This window comes from Amia ocellicauda, chromosome 2 (genome assembly GCF_036373705.1).
Source record: "Amia ocellicauda isolate fAmiCal2 chromosome 2, fAmiCal2.hap1, whole genome shotgun sequence".
In the NCBI taxonomy this organism is placed as follows: Eukaryota; Metazoa; Chordata; class Actinopteri; order Amiiformes; family Amiidae; genus Amia; species Amia ocellicauda.
This window is the reverse complement of record NC_089851.1, coordinates 54,769,057-54,789,538: the sequence shown is the minus strand read 5'-3', so window position 1 is coordinate 54,789,538 and position 20,482 is coordinate 54,769,057. Positions and strand designations below refer to the sequence as shown.

The following is a 20,482-nucleotide window of genomic DNA, read 5'->3' as shown; positions in this document are numbered from 1 at the left end:
AATATCAGCCAGATGTGCAACATAATCATCATCATTATTTAATTGGGCCCCCCCTTCACCCTCTCGTTATTATTGTCAGGGCACAAGGGGTTAACAGCTGTGCAGAAAGGCGTTCACTTACAGGTGGAGGAGTCAGCGAAGAAAACACGCAGATTCACCTATCTAACAACATCATCCACACACTCTCTCACCAGGAATATAAAAATCTAGTCACTCTGACGTTAAGTGATCAGTGCTGTAATTCCACAGCAGTCCGCAGATCACCATGTCTTTGCGGTGAACAGTTCGTCCTCGAGCCCAGCAGAAACCACCAGCAGCACGGGCTCCGGCAGGTCCACACAGCCGCTGTTACCGGACATGGGACAGGGACGGAGATGGGCTACGGGCACGAGGCACACACCATGCGACTGCCTGCTCTCACCTTCCCCAGCGGAGTCCTCAGGGAGAGAGGGGACAACACGCTCTCCGTAGGGGCCCGAGCCAAAGACAGAGCCCCGGCCCCATCTACAGCCCCAGCCAGAGTCATAGCCACAGACACACTCAGCCCTACCTGAGGCCGGGCGGCTGCAACAGAGACACTGGGAAGCTGTCCTCAATTATTCATGGGAAACTGATCACTGGGCATCCCTTTCGACTCACACAGCAGGGATCCTCATTAGAGCCGCTTCCAATTCAGCAGGAGACACAGGGAAGGAAGGGAGCCATTTTTTTGCAGAATGAGGATGAGGTGGAGGTGTGTTTGCCCATGGGCGGGTCACCTGAGGCCTTGGCAGTGCAGGTGGACGGTGGAGGCAGTGGTTAGGGCTCTGGACTCATGACTGGAAGGTTGTGGGTTCAAATCCCGGGTGGGGCAGTGCTGTTGTACCCTTGAGCAAGATACTTAACTTAGATTGCTCCAGTAAAATGCCCAGCTGTATAAATGGGTACAAATGTAAGTTGCCCTGGATAAGAGTGTCAGCTAAATGATAATAATAATAATAATTTATGTAGTTTAATATTTAATATTTAATATTTATTTAATAAATTGCAGCACAGAATGATAAGTTGGGTCACTATCGAATTTGCCATTGGCCCCTGCGTGCGTCACTCAGAACAGGTCCCTTCCCACTTCCTGTTCTATTTAGCGTGACGTCTGTCGCAGGTTCATCCTTGCAACCCTTGGGCAGTGCTTCCTTTTTCAGAAAACCGGGGTTGCATTTGCAACCGTTTGTTATCTTTAACGTCAGAAGCACTGCCCAAGGGGGAGGGGTTACTGTCAAACAAAACCGTTGCAAGGGAGGAGGCAGTGAGCTGATAAGGGAGCCTGCCCCGAGGTGAACCGCTAGGGGACCTTGACAACACAACTCCAGACAGTAATCTCAGGGGCCGCGCAAGGCCACACCTAGGCCGCCCAAGAGCAAGGACGGCAGTCACGCTCTTACCGGGAACTGTATGCAATCAGCAGAGCTCAACTCTTACACCCTCTGCTTAGAATAGCAAGGCCGGCTGCTCTACTAGTGCAGCTAGGAGCAAGTGTGGTATGCTGAATAATTCTCCTTACATTGGATAATTCTCAATATAATTATAACAGTTTCTTATTCCTTGATAGATTTTATTCCTTTATATTTTTCTCCCCATGATATGTTGCATGATTATTAGCACTGTCACAGTTTTCGTATTTCTGTGTTTTCATGTGTGATTGGTTATACGTGCATGTGCACGTCGTTGTGTACATTTGTAGAGGGAGTTCTCGCCATACGCTTAATTCATGATAAAGCATCGGTGAAGAAGCATCACTTTAACGTGTATTCATTTAATATCATCCTTAACAGGTATAAAATGTACAAAATGCACACCATCATTGTTCTAATCGCTTTATAAGAAAGACTGTTTTCTATATTGATTGTTTTACGAGATGTGTATGAGTGTTATGTCTGTAAACTCTGTTTAATGTTAACGATCGGTGCTGAACACATGGTTAGCAGATGTGCCGCAATTAGCGTGCATGCTGGTGAATGAGATGACTGAATTACAGACGGTATATATGTAGTGTCATTGTATGTGTTTCATGTTTTCCTTCATTCATTAATTCTGTGTTGTGAGTTTATTTCGTGCTGATTCACTGATAGTGTGAGTATGTATATGGCGTAGGCTATGTAGTCTAGTGAACTTCTTACATACATGGCATGAATGAAATTGTGAAAGTGTTAACATTAACAGCATGTAATTCAAAGTTGTGTTGAGACTATGCACATGTGTTAATGTACATAATTTGTATTCATTTATGTTGAGATTAGCAACATCATCCCCTTATTAGTGATCCAGAGGAGCAGAAGTGTGAGACATTCAGGGCAAGTGGTGGGAAAGACTGAGTGAGCAGTGCCTGTGCTGGAGGTTCAGTTTGTTACCAGCGGCAGCAAGGTCAAGTCAGTAAGGTAAACGCCACTCTCAACGGTGTGTCTACATGGCAGCTAAAAATGGATGAGCTTAAACCGCTTCAGGATGAAATTGGTGAGAAATTATGCACACTATCACGCAAAAAGCTGGCAGAACTCAGTGTCTTTCTTCACCTAACACGAGAGGATGAGACACATGTGACTCATTTGTCTCTGTTGAGCCACCTTAGTAACCATCTTCTGAGAAATGAGCTAGATGAGTTAGAAGATGGCGGCATGGCTGAACTCTTAATGATTAATGATAAACTGAGTCAGCTCATGGGAATCACAATTAATACATCTGAACCAGGGACAGAAAGAGAGGAAAATAAACCTGGAGATGTTAACACAGTCCAGAGAACGATGTCAGAGAGTAAAAGAAATGCAGCTGAACTGTTTTCTGCCATGCACATTAGTCCAGCCGCACCACAGCATGCAGGAAACGGACAGACATATGTAGACCATGGCCCAGTTTATTCTCCACCCATATTAAAGAGACCAGTTACCTCAGCATGCTAGAAAGAATTTCTGGTCTAATAGGAGACTGAGGACAAAAGGATCGGCTCTCATTCTCCAGTCTGGCATGGCAGATAGAAAGTGGACTCCATAAGGGCTATCTAAAACAGGAATTAATAGATTCTGTCATCAGAGCTATCACACCAGTGCTTCAGCTGCGGAGCTATCTTGAGGGAAAGGCAGGGATGACACTCCCAATGCTGAGATGGATACTTCACTCTCATTATCAGGAGAAAAATGCTACTGAACTATATAAGCAGCTCACCACAGAAGCTCAGCGCCCTAGAGAAACTCCACAAAGCTTCCTACGAGCCCTTAATCTTAGACAGAAAATTCAGGAGGATGACTCAGGGTTAAAATATGATCATGCTCTGGTCCACAAAATGTTCTTGCACACAGTTTTGACCGGATTGCAAAACGACCACATCCAAAGTGACCTTTAACCATACCTGTCAGATCCCACCGTGTTGCTGGAAAAACTCGTGGCTTGTTCCAATGAATCTGAAACACAGAACAAACGAAAATATGATAAGAGTGGTAGTGTTCATGCTGTGCAGCTAAACAAGCCTGCCCCTGAACAACAATTCCAGGCCAAACAGTCTCGATTTAAAATTTAAAAAGTTCGATTTAATGTCACAACTGAAAAGCCTGAGTGATGATATCATGCAGATTAAAAAGACAATCCAACAACCCTTATCTGTTCCTCAGCAGTGTTTCGCAGTCTATAACAAAGAACCAGCAGCAGCAGTGTCCCCACAGCATCAGATCTCATCTCTGGGTTCCCGACAGACATCAAGATGGACCCAAGCCCAAGAGCATCAGACCTGGAAACCAGATACAGCTACATATCAACAGCAGGCAGGTCCGTACATGTCTCCACACCAGTTCTCACAAAGCCAACAACAGGTGAAGGACCAGAAAATACCTCTTCCACCAGCAAACCTAGTTCAGTTGTCAACTGTTCCACAAGAACATTCTACTCACCATGGACGGCCGTTTGTATATCCTTCCCCTCAGCAGCATCCCATGTCCATCAATTATGCAACTCAGCCTTCAAGTTTTGCAGCACCACAGTATTATCCCCAGCAGTATATGGTGCCACCACAACAGCACCTTTATCAGTTTCGCCAACCCCGTCCTTGGCGAGCCAGACAATGTTTCCATTGCCAGCAGCGTAAAGCAGAGGAACCTTGCACCCATTGTTACCACTGTGGTAGCAGTGAACACTTCTCAGCTGGCTGTAGGAGTAAAGGCCCCAGGCCTCAGCCAGGAGCTGCGTTAAACCGGAGCGGGTTGCCCCCAAGGGACAGGGCGTGACCCGACCAGTAGAGAAGGCCTAAAAACATGATAGCATGAGCAATCAGAAACAGCTTGAGTTCCAGTCACTTAATAGTATTTTAACTGCCACTTGTCAAGTTAACCAGCATTCTGCCATCACGTCTTTAGTGGGTAAACAATGCAAAAGACAGAAGCATTATGGGACACAGGCTCCCAAGTATGCAGTATTGATGAGCAGTGGAAAGCCAAATACGCACCTGAGGTGACACTGAGAAACATTTCAGAGGCAACAGAAGCACCAGACAGTGTGCGTCTGTTGGCAGCCAATGGAACAAACATGCCATACACAGGATGGTTGGAGATGACCTTCAAGCTGGCATCCCCTGTAACCAATGAGAAAGAGTTAATCATTCCTGTGCTCATTAACAGAAACAATTTCTGCCTATCTTGAGAAACGATTAAGTCATAAACAAATTCTCAGCAGACATCTGTAGGCTATTTCAGCACTGTGTAATCTTTCATTACTGACAGGAGTTTCTAACAAATCGACCTTGTTGACCCTTTACTTGTCCTGCTAAATCTAATCTGCTCAGTCTGTATACAAAACTATTTCTAATGCTAGTATTAATATAAAACATTATATAATTATCACAAAACACTTTCTTCAACATCCTATACAGAGTCTTCAAGTCCCTAAACCGTTATACCAGGAAATTAAGGACTATTTACATGACCTGATTGCTCAAGGATGGGTGGCCAAGTCTCATTCCCCTTACTTTTCCCCAATTGTCTGCGTCTGTAAAAAGGATGGCAGTCTCAGGCTGTGCATAGGGGCCTGAACAGCAAAACAATCCCCGATCGCCAGCCAATACCCAGGGTGCAGGATATTCTCAATGGCCTGGGGGGCAATGTGTGGCTCTCTCTGCTGGACCAGAGAAAGGTATACCACCAAGGCTTCATGTCCCCAGACTGCATTCACAACACTGTGGGGCCTCTACGAATGGATTCGTATCCCTTTCAGCCTTATGAATGCTTGTGCCGCGTTCCATCGGTTTATGGAGGAATGCCTAGAAGGATTGAGGGATAAAATTTGCATACCCTATTTAAATGACATCCTGGTCTTCACGGAGTCCTTAAACGAACAGGTGGAAGCAGTAAGGCGAGTGCTGCAAAGGTTGCAATCCCATGGAGTCAAGTTAAAACCAAGAAAATGTGAGCTCTTTAAGAGGGAGGTGCGCTATCTGGGCAGAATTGTCTCAGCTGAAGGCAGTCGTGTTGATCCCGTGGACACAGCCGCTGTAACGGCGCTTAAGGAACAGACACCAAGCACGGTGGGAGAGCTACACAAGATTCTGGGCCTGCTCAGCTATTATCGGCAATATATCAAAGACTTCTCCCGTATTACCAGTCCCCTCTACGATCTGCTAAAATGTAACACTGGCGGTGATGAGCCACAGAGAAAAGAAAACCACAAAGTAAGAAACAACAAACGGAATCAAGTGGTGCCATCAAGTAAATCAATTGAGTGGACAGAACACCATCAGCAGATACTTGAGAAGTTGATTAACTGCTTGGTTCAGCCTCCAATCTTAGGATTTCCAGACTTCTCCCAACCGTTCATCCTCCATACAGATGCATCCAACCAAGGGTTGGGAGCCATTCTATACCAGAATCAGAATGGCAAGCTGAGAGTAATTACCTATGGTTCCCGAACTTTGACAAAGGCAGAGAAAAATTACCACCTGCACAGTGGGAAGTTGGAATTTTTAGCTTTGAAATGGGCTGTAACTGAAAAATTCAGAGACTATCTCTATTACGCACCAACCTTTACAGTGTTCAGCGACAATAACCCATTGACCTATGTTCTGACCTCTGCAAAGTTGAACACCACCTGGTGTACACGGGTGTCAGAGCTCGCAGACTTCCACTTTACCATCCGCTACTGTCCAGGTAAAGAAAACATAGATGCAGACTCACTCTCCAGGATGCCAGCGGATCTGGAAATGACAATGAGAGAATGTACTGAGGAGTTCTCATCTGACTGTGTGGGAGCTGTAGTGCAAGCATTGGAGATCCAGAATAATCCAGATGTGTCCCTGGCTGTAGCCTGTCCGAGTGTATCAGCATGTGTGGAGGAAAATGAGGGACTCCTCAAACCCCTGTCAAAAGAAGAAATTAGACAAGCACAAAAGAATGACAAGGACATTAGAGTAATCGTTGAGCACTTACAAACAGGATCTAGGCCCCCTCAGCAGTGGCGCTCTGTCAACTCTCTATCCAAAGTTCTTCTGAGAGAATGAGATCAGCTGAAACTGGATGAACATGGCATTCTGTTACACCACACATCTCAAAGGACACAGCTGCTATTACCAACTCAATTCAAAAGAACTGTTCTAAGGGAACTGCATAATGAGATGGGTCATGAGGGCCTCGACCGCACCACGAGCCTCCTTAGGGATCGGTTCTTCTGGCCCTACATGCAGAAAGACATTGAAAACTATGCCCTGAGAACCTGCTCCTGCATCAAACAAAAAAAAACATGCCGTGACACAAGAGCGCCCTTTAAAAGCATCAAAACAACCCACCCATTCAAATTAGTGTACATTGACTTTCTTCATCTGGACAAATGCAAGGGGGACTACGAGTACATTTTGGTAATCGTTGACCACTTCACCCGGTTTGCACAGGCCTATGCCACAACCTCAAAATCAGCAAAAACAGTGGCTGACCGGTTATTCAATGATTTCGCCCTCAAGTTTGGGTTTCCATCCAGAATTCACCACGACCAAGGGGGAGACTTGAAAAGTACAGTGGCGTCAAGGACCACCCCCTACCACCCCCAAGGGAATGGGCAGGTGGAAAGATTTAACCGGACATTACTGCAGATGCTGAAAATCCTGACTGAAAGACAAAAATCTGATTGGAAGAATGCACTCAACAAATTAATATTTGCATACAACTGTACTAGATGTGACGTGACTGGCTTTTCACCTTTCCATCTGCTGTTCAGCCGCTCACCAAAGCTGCCCATCGATGCTCTTTGGGCTAAACTCAGAAAACAACTCTCAGAGTTATAGTGAGTACATGGAACGATGGACGAAAGGGATGCAAGAAGCTTGTGAGATAGCGAGAGAACAGGCAACCAAGTCTGCTGAATGGAACAAAAGGAATTACGACCAAAAAGTGAGGTGCACTGACCTATTCCTGGGAAGCAGGGTCCTCGTGAAAAATCTGACTCCAAGAGGTGGGCCCGGGAAACTGCAGAATTACTGGGAGGATGAAGTTCACGTTGTCACACGCCAGGTGGCAGATGATGGACCAATCTACGAAGTAAAACCTGAGCAGAGTAAAGAGTTTTACATCGCAATCTTCTCCATCCATGTGACCATTTACCTCTTAACACCACATCAACTCAAAGTACCAAACCAAAGCAAGGACATCAACCAAGAAACAGCAGAACTCGGCCCAACAGGGGGAGAGAATGTGAGCCAGAGTGTGATAGTGCAAGCGAAGAGGATGAGCACTACTTTCAAGTGGAGCCTTATCAGAGAAGATCACTAGAAAGCAGTGATCTCCTAGGAAAAAGGGATATGTTACCACCACAGTTAGTACCTTGTGGGCCTCGATCTAGCTCGACAGTGTCGGAACCAAGGCCACAGTCACCTTCAGCCGAGTCAGAGATGGATCTTCTAGAACCTGCCCATACAACGGCCATAAGACAAGAACTTCATGAAAATGAACCAACTACTGACCCAATGGAACGATACTTGCCTGTTAATGAAACAACTGAAGCGCTTGGGTCCAGGAACAGGACCTCAGAGGAGGAAAACGGGTACCAGTTCATCAGGAGGAAGCGACGGCCACCAAATACGTTTACATATGACAATCTTGGGACCCCATCATGGTACAATGTGCAGATGGTGGGTGATAACCACTACCCACACTTTGCATCTAAAGTTGTACAAGGAAAATGTTGATGACAGTGCTGTAATATCAGATGTTGTAGACAACAACTGCTGGGTAAAGTTCAAAGACTTGAAATACTGTAAAGTGAGTATTACTGTTACTGACTAAGCAATTTGATGTTGGGACGACATCTTATTTTGAGGGGGAGAGTGTGGTATGCTGAATAATTCTCCTTACATTGGATAATTCTCAATATAATTATAACAGTTTCTTATTCCTTGATAGATTTTATTCCTTTATATTTTTCTCCCCATGATATGTTGCATGATTATTAGCACTGTCACAGTTTTCGTATTTCTGTGTTTTCATGTGTGATTGGTTATACGTGCATGTGCACGTCGTTGTGTACATTTGTAGAGGGAGTTCTCGCCATACGCTTAATTCATGATAAAGCATCGGTGAAGAAGCATCACTTTAACGTGTATTCATTTAATATCATCCTTAACAGGTATAAAATGTACAAAATGCACACCATCATTGTTCTAATCGCTTTATAAGAAAGACTGTTTTCTATATTGATTGTTTTACGAGATGTGTATGAGTGTTATGTCTGTAAACTCTGTTTAATGTTAACGATCGGTGCTGAACACATGGTTAGCAGATGTGCCGCAATTAGCGTGCATGCTGGTGAATGAGATGACTGAATTACAGACGGTATATATGTAGTGTCATTGTATGTGTTTCATGTTTTCCTTCATTCATTAATTCTGTGTTGTGAGTTTATTTCGTGCTGATTCACTGATAGTGTGAGTATGTATATGGCGTAGGCTATGTAGTCTAGTGAACTTCTTACATACATGGCATGAATGAAATTGTGAAAGTGTTAACATTAACAGCATGTAATTCAAAGTTGTGTTGAGACTATGCACATGTGTTAATGTACATAATTTGTATTCATTTATGTTGAGATTAGCAACATCATCCCCTTATTAGTGATCCAGAGGAGCAGAAGTGTGAGACATTCAGGGCAAGTGGTGGGAAAGACTGAGTGAGCAGTGCCTGTGCTGGAGGTTCAGTTTGTTACCAGCGGCAGCAAGGTCAAGTCAGTAAGGTAAACGCCACTCTCAACGGTGTGTCTACATGGCAGCTAAAAATGGATGAGCTTAAACCGCTTCAGGATGAAATTGGTGAGAAATTATGCACACTATCACGCAAAAAGCTGGCAGAACTCAGTGTCTTTCTTCACCTAACACGAGAGGATGAGACACATGTGACTCATTTGTCTCTGTTGAGCCACCTTAGTAACCATCTTCTGAGAAATGAGCTAGATGAGTTAGAAGATGGCGGCATGGCTGAACTCTTAATGATTAATGATAAACTGAGTCAGCTCATGGGAATCACAATTAATACATCTGAACCAGGGACAGAAAGAGAGGAAAATAAACCTGGAGATGTTAACACAGTCCAGAGAACGATGTCAGAGAGTAAAAGAAATGCAGCTGAACTGTTTTCTGCCATGCACATTAGTCCAGCCGCACCACAGCATGCAGGAAACGGACAGACATATGTAGACCATGGCCCAGTTTATTCTCCACCCATATTAAAGAGACCAGTTACCTCAGCATGCTAGAAAGAATTTCTGGTCTAATAGGAGACTGAGGACAAAAGGATCGGCTCTCATTCTCCAGTCTGGCATGGCAGATAGAAAGTGGACTCCATAAGGGCTATCTAAAACAGGAATTAATAGATTCTGTCATCAGAGCTATCACACCAGTGCTTCAGCTGCGGAGCTATCTTGAGGGAAAGGCAGGGATGACACTCCCAATGCTGAGATGGATACTTCACTCTCATTATCAGGAGAAAAATGCTACTGAACTATATAAGCAGCTCACCACAGAAGCTCAGCGCCCTAGAGAAACTCCACAAAGCTTCCTACGAGCCCTTAATCTTAGACAGAAAATTCAGGAGGATGACTCAGGGTTAAAATATGATCATGCTCTGGTCCACAAAATGTTCTTGCACACAGTTTTGACCGGATTGCAAAACGACCACATCCAAAGTGACCTTTAACCATACCTGTCAGATCCCACCGTGTTGCTGGAAAAACTCGTGGCTTGTTCCAATGAATCTGAAACACAGAACAAACGAAAATATGATAAGAGTGGTAGTGTTCATGCTGTGCAGCTAAACAAGCCTGCCCCTGAACAACAATTCCAGGCCAAACAGTCTCGATTTAAAATTTAAAAAGTTCGATTTAATGTCACAACTGAAAAGCCTGAGTGATGATATCATGCAGATTAAAAAGACAATCCAACAACCCTTATCTGTTCCTCAGCAGTGTTTCGCAGTCTATAACAAAGAACCAGCAGCAGCAGTGTCCCCACAGCATCAGATCTCATCTCTGGGTTCCCGACAGACATCAAGATGGACCCAAGCCCAAGAGCATCAGACCTGGAAACCAGATACAGCTACATATCAACAGCAGGCAGGTCCGTACATGTCTCCACACCAGTTCTCACAAAGCCAACAACAGGTGAAGGACCAGAAAATACCTCTTCCACCAGCAAACCTAGTTCAGTTGTCAACTGTTCCACAAGAACATTCTACTCACCATGGACGGCCGTTTGTATATCCTTCCCCTCAGCAGCATCCCATGTCCATCAATTATGCAACTCAGCCTTCAAGTTTTGCAGCACCACAGTATTATCCCCAGCAGTATATGGTGCCACCACAACAGCACCTTTATCAGTTTCGCCAACCCCGTCCTTGGCGAGCCAGACAATGTTTCCATTGCCAGCAGCGTAAAGCAGAGGAACCTTGCACCCATTGTTACCACTGTGGTAGCAGTGAACACTTCTCAGCTGGCTGTAGGAGTAAAGGCCCCAGGCCTCAGCCAGGAGCTGCGTTAAACCGGAGCGGGTTGCCCCCAAGGGACAGGGCGTGACCCGACCAGTAGAGAAGGCCTAAAAACATGATAGCATGAGCAATCAGAAACAGCTTGAGTTCCAGTCACTTAATAGTATTTTAACTGCCACTTGTCAAGTTAACCAGCATTCTGCCATCACGTCTTTAGTGGGTAAACAATGCAAAAGACAGAAGCATTATGGGACACAGGCTCCCAAGTATGCAGTATTGATGAGCAGTGGAAAGCCAAATACGCACCTGAGGTGACACTGAGAAACATTTCAGAGGCAACAGAAGCACCAGACAGTGTGCGTCTGTTGGCAGCCAATGGAACAAACATGCCATACACAGGATGGTTGGAGATGACCTTCAAGCTGGCATCCCCTGTAACCAATGAGAAAGAGTTAATCATTCCTGTGCTCATTAACAGAAACAATTTCTGCCTATCTTGAGAAACGATTAAGTCATAAACAAATTCTCAGCAGACATCTGTAGGCTATTTCAGCACTGTGTAATCTTTCATTACTGACAGGAGTTTCTAACAAATCGACCTTGTTGACCCTTTACTTGTCCTGCTAAATCTAATCTGCTCAGTCTGTATACAAAACTATTTCTAATGCTAGTATTAATATAAAACATTATATAATTATCACAAAACACTTTCTTCAACATCCTATACAGAGTCTTCAAGTCCCTAAACCGTTATACCAGGAAATTAAGGACTATTTACATGACCTGATTGCTCAAGGATGGGTGGCCAAGTCTCATTCCCCTTACTTTTCCCCAATTGTCTGCGTCTGTAAAAAGGATGGCAGTCTCAGGCTGTGCATAGGGGCCTGAACAGCAAAACAATCCCCGATCGCCAGCCAATACCCAGGGTGCAGGATATTCTCAATGGCCTGGGGGGCAATGTGTGGCTCTCTCTGCTGGACCAGAGAAAGGCATACCACCAAGGCTTCATGTCCCCAGACTGCATTCACAACACTGTGGGGCCTCTACGAATGGATTCGTATCCCTTTCAGCCTTATGAATGCTTGTGCCGCGTTCCATCGGTTTATGGAGGAATGCCTAGAAGGATTGAGGGATAAAATTTGCATACCCTATTTAAATGACATCCTGGTCTTCACGGAGTCCTTAAACGAACAGGTGGAAGCAGTAAGGCGAGTGCTGCAAAGGTTGCAATCCCATGGAGTCAAGTTAAAACCAAGAAAATGTGAGCTCTTTAAGAGGGAGGTGCGCTATCTGGGCAGAATTGTCTCAGCTGAAGGCAGTCGTGTTGATCCCGTGGACACAGCCGCTGTAACGGCGCTTAAGGAACAGACACCAAGCACGGTGGGAGAGCTACACAAGATTCTGGGCCTGCTCAGCTATTATCGGCAATATATCAAAGACTTCTCCCGTATTACCAGTCCCCTCTACGATCTGCTAAAATGTAACACTGGCGGTGATGAGCCACAGAGAAAAGAAAACCACAAAGTAAGAAACAACAAACGGAATCAAGTGGTGCCATCAAGTAAATCAATTGAGTGGACAGAACACCATCAGCAGATACTTGAGAAGTTGATTAACTGCTTGGTTCAGCCTCCAATCTTAGGATTTCCAGACTTCTCCCAACCGTTCATCCTCCATACAGATGCATCCAACCAAGGGTTGGGAGCCATTCTATACCAGAATCAGAATGGCAAGCTGAGAGTAATTACCTATGGTTCCCGAACTTTGACAAAGGCAGAGAAAAATTACCACCTGCACAGTGGGAAGTTGGAATTTTTAGCTTTGAAATGGGCTGTAACTGAAAAATTCAGAGACTATCTCTATTACGCACCAACCTTTACAGTGTTCAGCGACAATAACCCATTGACCTATGTTCTGACCTCTGCAAAGTTGAACACCACCTGGTGTACACGGGTGTCAGAGCTCGCAGACTTCCACTTTACCATCCGCTACTGTCCAGGTAAAGAAAACATAGATGCAGACTCACTCTCCAGGATGCCAGCGGATCTGGAAATGACAATGAGAGAATGTACTGAGGAGTTCTCATCTGACTGTGTGGGAGCTGTAGTGCAAGCATTGGAGATCCAGAATAATCCAGATGTGTCCCTGGCTGTAGCCTGTCCGAGTGTATCAGCATGTGTGGAGGAAAATGAGGGACTCCTCAAACCCCTGTCAAAAGAAGAAATTAGACAAGCACAAAAGAATGACAAGGACATTAGAGTAATCGTTGAGCACTTACAAACAGGATCTAGGCCCCCTCAGCAGTGGCGCTCTGTCAACTCTCTATCCAAAGTTCTTCTGAGAGAATGAGATCAGCTGAAACTGGATGAACATGGCATTCTGTTACACCACACATCTCAAAGGACACAGCTGCTATTACCAACTCAATTCAAAAGAACTGTTCTAAGGGAACTGCATAATGAGATGGGTCATGAGGGCCTCGACCGCACCACGAGCCTCCTTAGGGATCGGTTCTTCTGGCCCTACATGCAGAAAGACATTGAAAACTATGCCCTGAGAACCTGCTCCTGCATCAAACAAAAAAAAACATGCCGTGACACAAGAGCGCCCTTTAAAAGCATCAAAACAACCCACCCATTCAAATTAGTGTACATTGACTTTCTTCATCTGGACAAATGCAAGGGGGACTACGAGTACATTTTGGTAATCGTTGACCACTTCACCCGGTTTGCACAGGCCTATGCCACAACCTCAAAATCAGCAAAAACAGTGGCTGACCGGTTATTCAATGATTTCGCCCTCAAGTTTGGGTTTCCATCCAGAATTCACCACGACCAAGGGGGAGACTTGAAAAGTACAGTGGCGTCAAGGACCACCCCCTACCACCCCCAAGGGAATGGGCAGATGGAAAGATTTAACCGGACATTACTGCAGATGCTGAAAACCCTGACTGAAAGACAAAAATCTGATTGGAAGAATGCACTCAACAAATTAATATTTGCATACAACTGTACTAGATGTGACGTGACTGGCTTTTCACCTTTCCATCTGCTGTTCAGCCGCTCACCAAAGCTGCCCATCGATGCTCTTTGGGCTAAACTCAGAAAAACAACTCTCAGAGTTATAGTGAGTACATGGAACGATGGACGAAAGGGATGCAAGAAGCTTGTGAGATAGCGAGAGAACAGGCAACCAAGTCTGCTGAATGGAACAAAAGGAATTACGACCAAAAAGTGAGGTGCACTGACCTATTCCTGGGAAGCAGGGTCCTCGTGAAAAATCTGACTCCAAGAGGTGGGCCCGGGAAACTGCAGAATTACTGGGAGGATGAAGTTCACGTTGTCACACGCCAGGTGGCAGATGATGGACCAATCTACGAAGTAAAACCTGAGCAGAGTAAAGAGTTTTACATCGCAATCTTCTCCATCCATGTGACCATTTACCTCTTAACACCACATCAACTCAAAGTACCAAACCAAAGCAAGGACATCAACCAAGAAACAGCAGAACTCGGCCCAACAGGGGGAGAGAATGTGAGCCAGAGTGTGATAGTGCAAGCGAAGAGGATGAGCACTACTTTCAAGTGGAGCCTTATCAGAGAAGATCACTAGAAAGCAGTGATCTCCTAGGAAAAAGGGATATGTTACCACCACAGTTAGTACCTTGTGGGCCTCGATCTAGCTCGACAGTGTCGGAACCAAGGCCACAGTCACCTTCAGCCGAGTCAGAGATGGATCTTCTAGAACCTGCCCATACAACGGCCATAAGACAAGAACTTCATGAAAATGAACCAACTACTGACCCAATGGAACGATACTTGCCTGTTAATGAAACAACTGAAGCGCTTGGGTCCAGGAACAGGACCTCAGAGGAGGAAAACGGGTACCAGTTCATCAGGAGGAAGCGACGGCCACCAAATAAGTTTACATATGACAATCTTGGGACCCCATCATGGTACAATGTGCAGATGGTGGGTGATAACCACTACCCACACTTTGCATCTAAAGTTGTACAAGGAAAATGTTGATGACAGTGCTGTAATATCAGATGTTGTAGACAACAACTGCTGGGTAAAGTTCAAAGACTTGAAATACTGTAAAGTGAGTATTACTGTTACTGACTAAGCAATTTGATGTTGGGACGACATCTTATTTTGAGGGGGAGAGTGTGGTATGCTGAATAATTCTCCTTACACTGGATAATTCTCATTATAATTATAAGTTTCTTATTGCTTGATAGATTTTATTCCTTTATATTTTTCTCTCCGTGATATGTTGCATGATTATTAGCACTGTCACAGTTTTATTATGTATTTCTGTGTTTTAATGTGTTTCTGCTTAAGCCGGCTTGGCTTCTTCCCATAGTGCATCCTGGTGCCATGTGTTCTCCAGGTAAGCGACGCACACGCACCTGGCCATCCACATGATGTAAAAAAAAACGTGATTCATCAGACTAGGCCACCTTCTTCCATTGCTCCGTGGTCCAGTTCTGATGCTCACGTGTCCATTGTAGGTGCTTTTTGGCAGTGAACAGGGGTCAGCATGGGCACCCTGACTGGTCTGCAGCTATGTGGCTATGTTTGAGCTACAGTAGCTCGTCTCTTGGATTGGACCACACGAGCCAGCCTTCACTCCCCATGTGCATCAATGAGCCATGGCCGCCCATGACCCTGTCGCCGGTTCACCGTTTTTCCTTCCTTGGACCACTTTTGTTAGGTACTGACCATTGCAGACTGGGATCACCCCACAAGGGCTGCATTTTTGGAGATGCTCTGACCCAGTTGTCTAGCCATCACAATTTGGCCCTTGTCAAAGTCGCTCAGATCATTACACTTGCCATTTTTCCTACTTCTAACACATCAACTTTGAGGACAAAATGTTCACTTGCTGCGTAATATATCCCACCCACTGACAGGTGCCATGATAACAAGATTATCAGTTTTATTAATTCACCTGTCAGTGGTCATAGTGTTATGGCTGATCGGTGTATACTGCAGTGATGCTAGAAGCTTGCACTGCTGGTCTGAAGAAAGATGGTGAGCTGAGGTGGAATGCAATCATTTTCTGGTGTCTCGTTGCTAGGGTCTTTAATATGTTCTTAACATTTTGAGAATTTCAAGAACAACTTTTTTGAAAAATGTATGTTTTCCTTCAAAGCGCATTGTCCTAGTAGTAGTGAGGGTAGTGTTCAATATAGTGGTGCTTTGGACGTAATCTAAAGTCAGGAAAGACTTATTTCAGCAGTTGTTTGTGATCAGAGATTTTGCATTCCAAGTACTGGATAGTTTCATCCGTGAACCTAGGCGATGATGCAAGTTCAACTATCTCTTTTAGATCCATTAGAATTTCCCAAGATTTATCAACTTCTGGAACTTCTCCTCCCATAATTAACGGAAGTAGTCTTAGCAAGGAACAATTCTCATGACCATTTCCTCCTATTGTTCCTTTGGATGCAAACATCTTGGAAATCAGTTGTGGGTGGTTATCTTTGTCTGAATGTTTGTATGGGAATGAAGCAATTCCCTTGTTACAAGACTGTAATGAAAACTATTTACTGGAAATCATGTATTTTAAGCAAAGTGCAACTTCAATAGGCAGCTTCTAACATTGGTTGTCACATGGTTTCTGGGCACATGACACTCACATTTAAGCTGTAGGCCTAACAATTACAAAGGTTTAATGTTACAGTACTGTTTAATTTGTAATTTTATTCACATAAAGGGATAGAGTTACTTTTGAAAAAGTGAAAGTTACATTCAATTGCAAAACATTTGTAACCTTGTGTCGTTGGACACCCAATGATCCTCAGTCTGCTGGGGGTTGCTTATTGTATGTCGTACTGGTTCTTATTACTGCACTTTGTACTTTGTGAAATGTTTGTGTAAACTGTAGGTCACTCTGGATGATGGCGTCTGCTGATACATTAATAAATATTAGAGAAAATCGGGGGCGGGCGAGATTGTTTGCCCACATGTTGACTGTCGACTCCACTGTAAGCACTTCTAATTAGTTTGCCATCACATATAAACTGGCTATTCCTTTCCCCCGATTCTAGAACTCCACCGGTTATGGAAATAGCTAAAGGGGCGTTGGCAGTGACGCACACGCAGAACATCTGGAATGACATCATGTTCATTGGAAATCAGCAGTTTCTCGGGACTTTGTCAGGGAACCAATCAGGAAGAGTGCATGCATTGACTTGATCTTTTCAAATGACCAAGATAGAGTCAGAGGGACACTAGTTAGAGAACCAATGGCAAACTGTGATCACAATATGGTTAGCTTTGAGGCATTCTTTCAAAAATCAAGGACCAAGTCTAAAACAATGGTCTACAATTTTAGAAAAGCAAATCTTGAAGGCATGAGGCAGCACTTAGACTGAGCACACTGGATACAGATTCAGTTGAAAATTGATGGGTATATTTTAAGATTATACTACTTGAGGCTCAGGAGAAATTTGTACCAAAACATAGCAAATTGAGGACCAACAAATATTGCCCAAAATGGTTTAATAGAAGAATGCAAAAAATATCAAGAGAATGAAAATGTTGTATAGCGCATACAAAAGGGATGGAGACAAAACAAAATACATAGAATATGTTGAGCTGCAAAGAGACCTTAAGAAAGAGATCAGGAAAGCAAAGAGGGAAATAGAAAGAAACATAGCTCTTTTAGGAGCTAAAACTAATGCAAAGAGCTTTTTTCAATATTACAACAGCAAGAGGACAATAAAGGAGGAAGTGAAACAGATAAAGGGCACAAATGGAAGTATCATGGAAAACGAACAAGATGTGTCAAAAGTTCTAAATGAGTATTTCACAGAGGTTTTCACAAAAGAAAAAATTGATAACATGCCACAGGTTAACAATCAGTCCAGTGAAACCTGGATAAATGAGGAGGAGGTACTAAAGGGACTAGCAGAATTAAAAACAAACAAATCACCTGGGCCAGATGGGATATTTCCAATGGTACTTAAAGAAATTAGGGAAATAATTTATAGGCCGCTAACTCAAATATTCCAAATGACACTTAGAACAGGGGATGTGCCAACTGACTGGAAGACAGCAAATCTCATACCAATCCACAAGAAAGGGGACAAAACTGAGCCAAGAAATTACAGACCAATCAGTCTCACCTGCATCACCTGTAAAATGTTGGAAAAAAATATTAGACAGAAAAAAGAGGAGCATCTTGATGAAAACCATATTATTGGAGATAGTCAACATGGGTTTAGACGAGGCAGATCATGTCTTACTAATTTATTAGAATTATTTGAACATGCAACTGCAGCTGTAGATCATGTGAAAGCATATGATATGATATACTTAGATTTTCAGGAAGCTTTAATAAGGTTCCACACCAAAGACTGATCCTCAAATTGGAAGCTGTAGGCATTCAGGGTAATGTAAGTAGATGGATTATGAACTGGTTGATGTATAGGAAACAGAGGGTGTCGATTAGAGGAGTTGCTTCTAACTGGAGTTAGGTTGTTAGTGGAGTTCCACAGGGATCAGTACTAGGGCCTTTGCTTTTTTAATCTATATTAATGATCTGGACTCTGGGATAGTTAGCAAACTTGTCAAATTTGCAGATGATGCTAAAATAGGTGGCTCAGCAGATATAATCTCGGCAGCACAGGCTATTCAAAGGGATTTAGATAATATTCAGTTGTGGGCTGACACCTGGCAGATGAAATTCAATGTGGACAAATACACTATGGGAGGAATAGAACTAGATGAAGTATCGCATGAGAAAGACCTAGGAGTCTATGTGGACTCCTCACTTTCTCCATCCAAACAATGTGGGGAAGCAATAAAAAAGGCAAACAGAGTGTTAGGGTATATTGTCAAAAGTGTAGAATAGAGAACAAGGGCAGTAATGTTCAGACTGTACAATGCACTAGTTAGAGCTCATCTGGATACTGTGGACAGTTCTGGGGTCCACACTTCAAGAAAGATATCGCTGCTCTAGAGGCAGTTCAGAGGAGAGCAACCAGACTTATTCCAGGTCTGAAGGGAATGTCCTACTGAGAGACTGAGGAACTGAACCTTTTCACCCTGGAACAGATGAGACTACATGGGGACTTGATTCAAGTCTTCAAAATCATGAAAGGCATCAACCACATCAAACCAGAGGAGCTTTTCCAGATTAGCAGGGACACACGGACCCGGGGACACAAATGGAAATTGGGCTTCAAGGCATTAAAGATGGAAAACAGGAGACACTTCTTCACACAGAGAGTTGTCACAATCTGGAACAAACTCCCCAGCGATGTGGTAGAAGCTGAAAATTTGGGAACATTTAAAAATAGACTGGATAGTTTCCTTGGATCACTCAGGTATTAATGGACACTAAACCAGCATGATGGGTCGAATGGCCTCCTCTCGTTTGTTAACTTTCTTATGTTCTAACTGACATCAATATAGTTGCTTAGCAACCAAATGAGTAATCTTCTATATTATATTAATTAGAAAAACTTTAGACGAGGTTTCCTGACTGGCCATCTCTGGAGCAATTTATTATAGTTGAATAAACTATAAGCTTTATTATTTTTCTAATTAAATTGGGCCCTGAGTGTTCCTTGACTCTCTGTTGAGGGAGTCGATTTCTCCCTTTCAACTGTGCCGTAATCCAACAGTGATATTCTTTCGAAAAGACGTCAATTGGAACAACGTGCATGGAGGACCAACTGTCTATATTTATTATTATACCAGTTCATCAAAAAATAATTAAGCCAGTTGCTTTGTTTAGAAAGTCATCTGAATAGAAAAAAATCTATGTTTCGCTGCTGCTCACACCTTCGTCAGGACTTCTTTATAGCTGGAAGTTGGAAGTTGGATGGGTAAAATAAACCGCAAATGTCCACACTGAACACATTGGCATTGATTGTAACTATTATCTTGCTGGTGTGTAAACGATAGAAGAGTATCTTAACTTAATTCAACTTAAATTACATTTCTGTCATAATTTCAAAATTCAAAAAGATTCTAGAAACTGCCAATTCAAAAACAAATAAATCATAATAATAATAATGAATTCCCCCTTCAGCATATTTAAAGTGATTTTTCTGAAAGAAAGAACATCATCCTATTTCAAGCCCACCTCTTTCTGGTTACCTGCCACTCCTGAAATTCCTGAAAATTGAAATCTAAATAGCACTGCACAATATACACACTGGAGTCAAACTGACACCCCTCCTACTAAAACAACTGTGTCCCTCTGCTGCTGTGCACAGGGTGGAGTCTTGTTTCAAATGGGAAGCCTTTTGTAAAAGTGCTGACACACGGACTCAAAAAAAACCACTGCAACTTAATTCAACTCCTTGCCACAATAATGAAACTACCATTAAAGCTTTCCCTGCAAAAAATATATACAAAAAATGTAAAAAGCTAATACAGTTTTCACATTTTGTTCTGTATGTATGTACTTCTACTTTATGAATCTATCCCATGGATAATAATCATTGGGTAATCCATTTTCTGGGAACCACACAGATGTATGTTTTTATTCTTC

General features: G+C 43.5%; 1 pseudogene; it reads right to left on the bottom strand.

The window, feature by feature from the left end:
* Positions 1-7,406: 7,406 nt before the first annotated feature.
* The window catches only part of LOC136713215 (ADP-ribosylation factor-like protein 13B pseudogene), a 33,931-nt pseudogene continuing 20,855 nt past the window's right edge, over positions 7,407-20,482 (bottom strand).